General features: G+C 37.0%; 1 long non-coding RNA gene across 1 annotated transcript; it reads left to right on the top strand.

Annotated features, from left to right (window-relative positions):
• Positions 1-7,998: 7,998 nt before the first annotated feature.
• LOC105861464 (uncharacterized) lies at positions 7,999-8,857 on the top strand. The gene is made up of 2 exons (XR_012916032.1): positions 7,999-8,222; positions 8,402-8,857. It is a non-coding gene; the product is annotated as an uncharacterized LOC105861464 (long non-coding RNA).
• Positions 8,858-9,630: the final 773 nt, after the last annotated feature.

The following is a 9,630-nucleotide window of genomic DNA, read 5'->3' as shown; positions in this document are numbered from 1 at the left end:
AATTACTAGCTAGGAAGCAGGTGAGGGGAAACTAAGCAAATTGTCACTGATCATACAAGAGACACACAGAAAGCACAGACAAAGCTTGTAGATATTCCGGGTGCGTGTGTGTCATCTGTTGCTAAGAAGGAGCTGGCTTCGTAGTCAGAAAGCCCTCTTCTTCTAGCACTGACCAAAAGGATATGTGATTTCAAAGACGCTTTTAGAAAAGTAGCTGAAATGTGAATAGTAGGGGAGGGGAAGGAATAACTCAGAAAGCCCTTCTTTATTGAGACGGTTTCCCTGATGATTTTGGAAGATTTAGTAGGCTGACATTATTGATTTTTTTCCAACCTAAATACAGGGGAGTGTTACCAAAACCTAAAGTGATATAGGAAAATCTAAATAAATCTCAAAGGTTGACTTAATAACTTCTTAAATTCTCTGTTATTCTCATGGCTATTTACAGGTCCTTTACTACACATGGCTACAAGGGGGCCATTGAAGAGCCTTCTGACAACTGAAGATCCATCAGAAACATAGACGAAAACACTTTGAAATTTCAAAGTAGCATAATTTCTCTATGATTTCATGGATAAAACTGTGCACTATTGATTTTTGAAAAGCCTTTGAGGAACCAACACATCTACTCCAAGTGAGGCATATGTGTCCCTGTTATCAGTGAGTAAATATCTAAAAATCCAGGGTAGTGGGGGGTAATGTTTTCTTAATGAAAGCATAAGTGACATTTATCGGATCTGTGGGAAAGTCACTGCAAACAAGGGCAGCTGCATTTCTGAGTGCTGCATTTTGAGACTTTTATAAGGGAATGGGCATTAAATAAATGATGCAAGCAATGTCAGTTTATTGGAATGTTCTTTGTTTCCAAGAAGTTAAGATTTAAAAAGGAATTCATGATACTGGTTGTTCAGACTACAATTGGAAAGAATTACAGAATTACTGAAGACATTTTAAAGATCCTTTCAAAGTAAGGAAATAATTTGTCATAGAGTAGAAACAAAGGAGCAAGAGAGAGTAGTTGGTATAGTGTGAAGTTAGATCGTGTCCTCTTGCTAATGCTTGACCAGAGATTAAATTTTGGTGATATTGCTTTTTATCCTCAGAAGAAAAGAGAGAAGATGCTTTTTAGTAATTATATATTCATTATGTTCCTTTTCTCTATATATACAAATTTCATTTCTCCAAATCCTTCAGTTTTGTTTATCTACGACCGTCCAAAATGTTACTTTTTTTTTTACTATTAATTTAAGATTGCTATTAATTTAAGACCACCATCACAATTTTCTTTCTGCACTGTCTCTCAGACAACTGTCAAATGGGTATACTAGGCTGTGCTGAGAAAATAGATAAACACCATTTTGGAGCTTATCTTCCTCAGAGATTCTTCTTAAGGAATTAAAATGTTTAAGAATGTTTAATAATTTGAAGGAGACTTCAGTCATTCCTAGCAAAGGTGTCTCATGTAATTGCCCTTTGGTAACAAGCCCCTCTCCCAAGAGCCCTAAATAAATCAGAGGACAGAATACTCTACAGTTTATTAATACTGTTCTATTTTATTCAGTATTCAGTTTTACCTAATGTCATATCAATAAATGAAAATGCCCCACTGAAACTGTATTATATTTGAGACTCACTCAAGAAATGATTTTGCCATTCTTTGCACTGAATAGATTCAATGCTGATCTGACATGGATAACTGCAGTGCTCTAAACATAGATTTTCTGCAAAGGCAACCAGACAAAAATCTTCTTTAACATTTATATTGACCATGGCTATTCTGAGAACATCCTGGTCATCACTGTTATTCATGTAAGTGCTGAGTACTGCATAGTATGAGGGAGGAAATATTAATAGTAAAAGAACATATACTTTGATATCATAACCAATAGAAGAAAATGAAAAGATATTAAATATATCTTTTGAGGAGCAATACATCCAACATCATAGATTGCTTACCCCCACCTAGAACTAATACAATCTAAGGATGAGGAATGGCCAAGTTTTAGACACCTGTCTTTAAAAATGCTGGAAGTCTTTCCTACAGCAATCAGACAAGAGAGCAGAATTAAGGGCATCCAAATGGGAGCAGAAGAGATCAAACACTCACTCTTTGCTGATGATATGATATTATACCTAGAAAACACCAAAGATTTAACCAAAAGACTCCTTGAACTGATAAATGAATCCAGTAAGGTCTCAGGATACAAAATCAATACACAGAAATCAGAGGCATTCATAAATGCCAACAACAGTCAAAGTAAGAACCAAATCAAAGACTCAATTCTCTTCAAAATAGCAACAAAGAAAAGAAAGTACCTAGGAATATATTTAACTAAGGAGGTAAAAGACCTCTACAAGGAGAACAACGAAACACTGAAGAAGGAAATAGCAGAGGATGTAAACAGGTGGAAGACCATATCATGCTTGTGGGTCAGCAGAATCAACATTGTTAAAATGTCTATACTACCCAAAGTGATCTACAGAGTCAATATAATCCCTATTAAAATATCATCATTTTTCACAGATATAGAAAAAATAATTTTACACTTCATATGGAACCAAAAAATTACCCATATAGCAAAATCAATCCTAGGCAATAAAAACAAAATGGTAGGTATAAATTTACCAGACTTCAAACTATACTACAAGGCTATAGTAATTAAAGCAGCTTGGGACTGGCACGAGAACAGGGACATTGACCAGTGGCACAGAACAGAGAACCCAGATATAAAACCATCCTCATATAGCCAACTAATCATCGACAAAGCAGACACAAACATGCAATAGGATAAAGAATCCTTTTTCAATAAATGATGTTGGGAAAACTAGATAGCCACATGTAGAAGACTGAAACAAGACCCACACCTTTCACCTCTCACAAAAATAAACTCACAGTAGGTAACAGACTTGAACCTTAGGTGTGAAACTATTAGATTCTAGAGGAAAACATTGGAAATACTCTTCTAGACACTGGCCTAGGCAAATAATTTATGAAGAATACCCCAGAGGCAATCACAGCAGCAACAAAAGTAAACAAATGGGACCTGATCAAATTAAAAAGCTTCTGCACAGCCAAAGAAACTGTCAGGAGAGCTAACAGAGAACCCACAGAATGGCAGAAAATTTTCACATCCTACACATCTGATAAGGGGCTGATAATTAGAATCTACTTAGAACTCACAAAAATCAGCAAGAAAAATCAAACAACCCAATCGAAAAGTGGGCAAAGGACATGAACAGAAACTTTTCAAAAGAAGACAGAGTAATGGCTAACAAACATATGAAAAAATGCTCAACATCCCTAATCAGCAGGGAAATGCAAATCAAAACCTCAATGCTTTTTCTGCATTTACTGACAGAATCATATGGTCTTTTTCTTGATTTTATTTATGAAGTGAATTGCATTTATAGACTTGTGTATGTTGAAACATACTTGCATCTCTGGAATAAAGCCCACCTGGTCATGTTGAATTATTTTTTTTTTTGATGTGCTGCTGAATTCTGTTTGCTAGAATTTTGTTGAGGATTTTTGCATCTATATTCATGAGGGATATTGGTCTGTATTTTTTTTTTTAACTTACTTTCCTGACTTTGGTATCAAGGTAATATTGGCTTTGTAGAATGAGTTGGAAGGATACCATCCTTCTCAGTGTTGTGGAATAACTTCTAGTATAGGTAGTATAGATATGAGTTCATCTTTGTATGTTTGGTATAACTCTGAAATTTAGCCATCTGGTCCGGGATTTTTCCGTTTGGGGAGGTTGTTAATTACTGCTCCAATTTCTGCACTTGAAATTGGTCTATTCAGGAATTCTGTTACCTCCTGGGTGAACTTAGGGAGGTTGTATGAATCCAGGAATTTTTCCATTTCATCTTCATTCTGTAGTTTTTGGGGTATATAGATTTCTATAGTAGTCAAACATAATGTTTTGTATTTCTGTGATGTCTGTTGTGATCTCTCCTTTTTCATCTCTTATTGAGTTTATTTGAGTCCTTTCCCTTTGAGTTCTTGTCGGTCTAGCCAGAGGGCTATACATTTTGTTTTTCTTTTTGAAAAACCAGCTTCTGGTTTTTTGATCTTCTGTATAATTCTCTCATTCTCCATTTTATTTAGTTCTGCTTTGAAGTTAGTTATATTTCTTCTGTTAGGATTGAAATTTGTTAGCTCTTCGTTTTCCAATTTCTTGTCTCTTCATTAGGTTGTTGCTATCTAACCTTCTTTTATTTTTTTGGATGTGAAGTTTATTGCTATTATTTTTCCTCTCAGTTATGCTTTTGCTGTATCCCACAGGTTTTGGTAACATGTGGCTCCATTATCATTTTGTTCGAAGAAACTCTTTTATTTTATTTATTATTTTTTACTTTTTTTTGAGACAGAGTCTCACTTTGTTTCCCAGGCTAGAGTGAATGCTGTGGCATCAGGCTAGCTCACAGCAACCTCAATCTCCTGGGCTCAAGGGATCCTACTTCCTCAGCCTCCCGAGTAGCTGGGACTACAGGCATATACCACCATGCCCGGCTAATTTTATATATACATATTTTTAGTTGATCAATTAATTTCATTCTATTTTTAGTAGAGACGGGGTCTCACTCAGGCTGGTTTTGAACTCCTGACCTCGAGCAATCCGCCCGCCTCAGCCTCTCAGAGTGCTAGGATTACAGGCATGAGCCACCACACCTGGCCGAAGAAACTCTTGATTTCCCTCTTAATTTCCTCCTTGATCCAATGATTCAATAATCGATTGTTTAGTTTCCATGACTTTGTGAGGAGTTGAGTGTTTCTATAGGAATTGAACTCTAATTTTATACCACTATGATCACAGAAGACATATGGTATTATTTCTGTTCATTTGAATTTTTTGACATCTGCTTTACAACCTAGTCTATGATTAATTTTGGAAAAGGATCCATGAGCTGCTGAATGTAAATTCAACTTTATTTGGGTTGAATGTTATATAGAGATCTGTAAGACCTTTTTGCTCAAGAGCTTTGCTTAAACCCCTTATTCTTTACTTAATTTCTGTTTGGAGGATCTATCCAGTTCATTCAGTGGAGTGATGAAGTCCCCTGCTACTATGGAAGTATTGTTTAACATGCCATTTAGATAAGACAAGGTTTGCTTTATGTAATTGGGTGCTCCTGCATTGGATGCATAAATATTAAGAATTGTTAAATCTTCTTGTTGGATCTTCCCTTTCACCATTATAAAGTGGCCATCTTTATCCTTTTTCACTCTTGTTATTTTAAAGCTTATGTTGTCTGCAAATAGCATAACTACCCCTGATTTCTTTTGACTTCCACTTGCCTGGATGAGAGTTTTCCATCCCTTGATCATCAGCTGGGAGGCATCTTTGTGAGTTTGATGTGTTTCCTGTAGACAGAAGCTACTAGGCTTGTAGATTTTTATCCACTATACCAGTCTATGTCTCATCAGAGGACAGTTTAAACTATTTACATTTATTTAGACGTTTGAAATTGGAGGAAGATTTCTATTCATATTGTTGGGTGAAGTCCTGTTGCTTTGTCTTACTCCTTGAGCCATCATGCAGTTCAAGATCTAGTCTTGAATTCTTTGATGATTTTACTTTGAGGAGTGTCTATTGCCCTGATCGGTATGGAAGGCAGGTCTGAGAACTTCCTGTAGGGCTGGACTGGTCTTTGCAAATTGTGTATGATAAATTATATGGTCATCTATAAGCAGGTGACTTTCTCATTCAAAGTTAAATAGCAAGTGCAGAATAAGTGCTGCATTCAATCCCTTGTTTTGCCTAACTAATTGTTCAAAAAGTTGCTCCAGATATCGAGCACTATAAATGTCACCAGGCTTCCCAATCTTATGCTGGGTCTGATATTCCCTATTGCATTCAGTGCCCTTTTACATCCCCTTCTATATCTTCCCCTCTATTCCAGGGGTGAAAATTTAGGACAACATATGCCAGACTGCCATGCTAACTGAGGCTCATATAGGTGTTAGATTTCATGGTAAGATTTATTATTGTGAGGTTTTGAAGGCAAAAGAGGAGGAAAGTCCATCCATTTTTATTGTAAGTAGACTTATAATATTCTCAAATGCATGTTTTTTGCTGCAGCCTCTGCATTTCTCAACCATTTAATCTGTCTTAATGTTGAATAATATCTAGAAAATTGGTAGTAATTTGTTGCAGATCACTGACCTTAGGCAGCAACATTTCTGTAAATGTTTGCATATGTAAAGATGAAAGGTAGTGGCAGTCAGCTGGATTTTCACCTCCTTTATTCCTTACAGTACTTTCTTATTGCCCCACCTTTGTTTGTTTGTTATTGCTGTTTTAATAATATTGAGCAATAATTGATATAACTAACTGCATGTATTTAAAATGTCACATATAATTTCTCTTCTTTCTCTTTGCCACCCCTACCTCAGGCAATTAATGGTCTGCTTTCTGTCATATAGTTTGCATTTGTAAGTTTTATGTAATTGAATCATACATTATGTACTCTTTTTTTGTGTGTGATTTCTTTCACTCACCATGTTTTTGTTTGTTGGTTTGTTTGTTTCTTGGATCCACCAAGGTTGTTGGAAGTACCACATATTAGGGTTTTCCAGAATAACAGACCAAATAAGAAATATGTGTATGTGTGTATATCTATCTATCTATCTATCTATCTATCTATATATATATATATTTATATATATAGATATAGATATATAAAGGGAGAGAGAAAATATATATGGGAGATTTTATTAGAGTAATTGGCTCAATTATTAAGGCATAGAAATCATAAAATAGACCATCTACAAGCTAAAGAACCAAGGTAGCCAGTAGCATGGCTAAATCCAAGCCTGAAGGCCTGAGAACCTGGAGTGGGGGGCACTGGTGCAAGTCCTTGAGTCAAAAGGCTGAAGAACCTGGAGTTCTGATATCCAAGGATAGGGAAAGGAGGCTGTAGCAGTTGCATAAGAGAGATTGATTTTGCCTTTCCTCTACCTTTTTGTTCTATCTGGGCCCCTGTCAATTGGTTGGTGCCCTCCCACATTGGGTTAGGGTGGATCTTTCTTACTCAATCTACTGATTCAAATACCAGTTGCTTCTGGAAACACCTTCATAGAAACACCCTAAGGTAATGCTTTATTAACTATCTGGGTATTCCTAAATCTAGTCAAGTTGACACCTAAAATTAACCATCATATACCAAATTTTATTGCTTTGTATTACTGAATAAAATTCTCTTGTAAGACTATACCATACTTTGTTCACCCAAACACTTATTGATGGCAATTTTCATTTGCATTTTCCAGTTTTTAGTTATTACAAGTAAAGCTACTATGAACATTTTTATACAAGTTTTTGTATAGATAAGTTTTCATTTCTCTTGAATAAATATCTAAGTGCTCATGGCTGGATCCATAGGAGTTTTGTTAAACATTTTAGGAAACTACCACGCAGTTTTCTGAAGTGATTGTACCACTTTATGTTCATGGTACCATTGTATATGAATTCAAGTTGCTCTACATCTTTGACAGTACTTGTCTTTCTTAAAAAAATTCAGCTATTATAATAGGAGATAATTTGGATAATCCAGACTTCATCAATACTTAAATATGGCCACATTAGATTGGAAGGATTTTAGGTAAGATGTACAAAATATCAGGGAATGGTGAAGGGTGGTAGAGAACAGAATGAACCATGGAATAGAAGTATCCATGGGGAATGACTTGGAGGAAATACCCTCTCTCTATCATGTGACTCTCTAGAATTGAACCTGGGAGAAGAAGAGAGCTGCTAAGTCAGTTTGGGAAGATTCTTTATAGGATGCTAAATAAAAGCCCCCTTTATCCACCCAGAGCACCTCTGCCTCCCCAGAATATCCTCTAGGGAGGTTTTGGGAGTGGTGCTTTGTGATATAAAAGCCACATCATTGCCTCCTGGCAACCTCCCCACCCTATGGAGATGTCTGAATTAGTACTTTGTGATGTCTAAGGCTTCCCAAGCCACCATTGGCTAGGGAAACACCTTGTTGACCAATCAAACTAAAGGGTGTGGCTCCTCATTGTTCTGGGGAAGGTATATATAGAGGGAGGTCAGGGGCTCTAGGGTATACCAGTTTATAGCTTTATCATGACTAAGGTGATCAGAAAACCACAGAATCCTAGGACAGTTATTGTACAATTGACCTCGAGGACCAAAGGGAAGAAGAAGAGAAAGATTCTCTGTCAACCAAGGTTCATAGATAGTGTGGAGGTAAGATGACTCCAACCAAGCTTCCCCATTGACTTTGCCCCCAAGACTTCTACCTTGTCCTTGCCTGACAGAAAACCCCTCATCAGCCCAAAGCCCTTTTCATAAAGACCTTCTTCCCATGTAGTCCTCATATTTCTCCAAACTAATGCCCTTCTGGGCTCACCCTGTTGCCCTTACAGGTCCCAAAGGCAAAAATGATGGCAAAAAGTTCCCTTCAGGGGAGTTCAATTAAAAAATCTCAAACATCTACCAACCATTCAAAAAAGCTTAAAAAAGCAAGATCAACAATATGTGTTTATTACCATAAGCTAAATAAGAAATGGAGTCAAACTAAGAGACAGAATCAAAATAAGAGACAGAATCAACAGAGAAGGAATCAAAATAAGAAACCAAATCAAAATAAGAGACGGGTTCGGCTAGCCCCAGAACAAAAGATCCTGGAGAAGATGACTTCTGCAAATAAAGACCCACCCATGCAGCCAGTGACTGTAGAGCACAGGCCAGAGTCCTTATAATTATCTACTGTGTATCCAGAGGCCTGGCATCTGATAAATGGCCAACCATGCAAAGAATGAATCATACCAACAGGATACACTCAGGATAATGATAAAAATAAAATCAAGTTATGAAAAGTTGATGTTGTGCAAAGTCTCTGAGTTCTTTGATGGGGGAGGGAAGGAAGGGAAGAGCCAGGTGTGCAACAAGGGAGAGTGGTGGGATCCTGCTTGGTTGGAGGCCAGACCCTCAGGTCCATAGTTAGCCATAGATTAGGGATGAAGACTGGGTCAGATCTGAGCACTGATGATAAAACTCCTTCCTTCACATTATCTCAGGAGCCCAGAAGAAAAGAGTGTGGGTTACTTTGTGTTTGGTGGGGAGAGGGGGAAGTGACATCAGGGGCTAGATTGCCAGAATGAAGATGGAAAGGGGGCATGATGTGTGCAAGGTGACTATGACAATCTCCTAAAAAAAGCAGAGAAATCACCTTCAGTCCACCTATCCTATTGTGGTGTTTGTTGCACCCCACACTGTGATGTAAGCTAGAGGTATTCAGAAGGTGAAAAATATTCACCTTACTGAAACTCACTACCAATATCCAAAACAACTGAAATAATGATTTGAAGGCACAAAACCAACACTGATTAGCCACTTTCTTGCTAAGAAACTTGGGGCTTAGTAGACTTCCAAGGGTGAGGCAGTGGGAGTGGTCCATCCGCAGTGCAGGTGATTCAGAGGAACACTTCAGAAAATTCTTTTTCTTTGCAGTTTTATTCATAATAGTCTATATATGTATCTGTGTATATATGTATGTGAGTATATATATATATATATATATATATATATATATATATATATATCACAAAGATCCATCAACAAGAGTCCATGCTTTATTTAGATGAGTGCACAC

Source organism: Microcebus murinus, chromosome X (assembly GCF_040939455.1).
Source record: "Microcebus murinus isolate Inina chromosome X, M.murinus_Inina_mat1.0, whole genome shotgun sequence".
In the NCBI taxonomy this organism is placed as follows: domain Eukaryota; kingdom Metazoa; phylum Chordata; class Mammalia; order Primates; family Cheirogaleidae; genus Microcebus; species Microcebus murinus.
The sequence above is the reverse complement of the archived record's forward strand: the minus strand, read 5'-3'. Positions and strand labels throughout refer to the sequence as shown.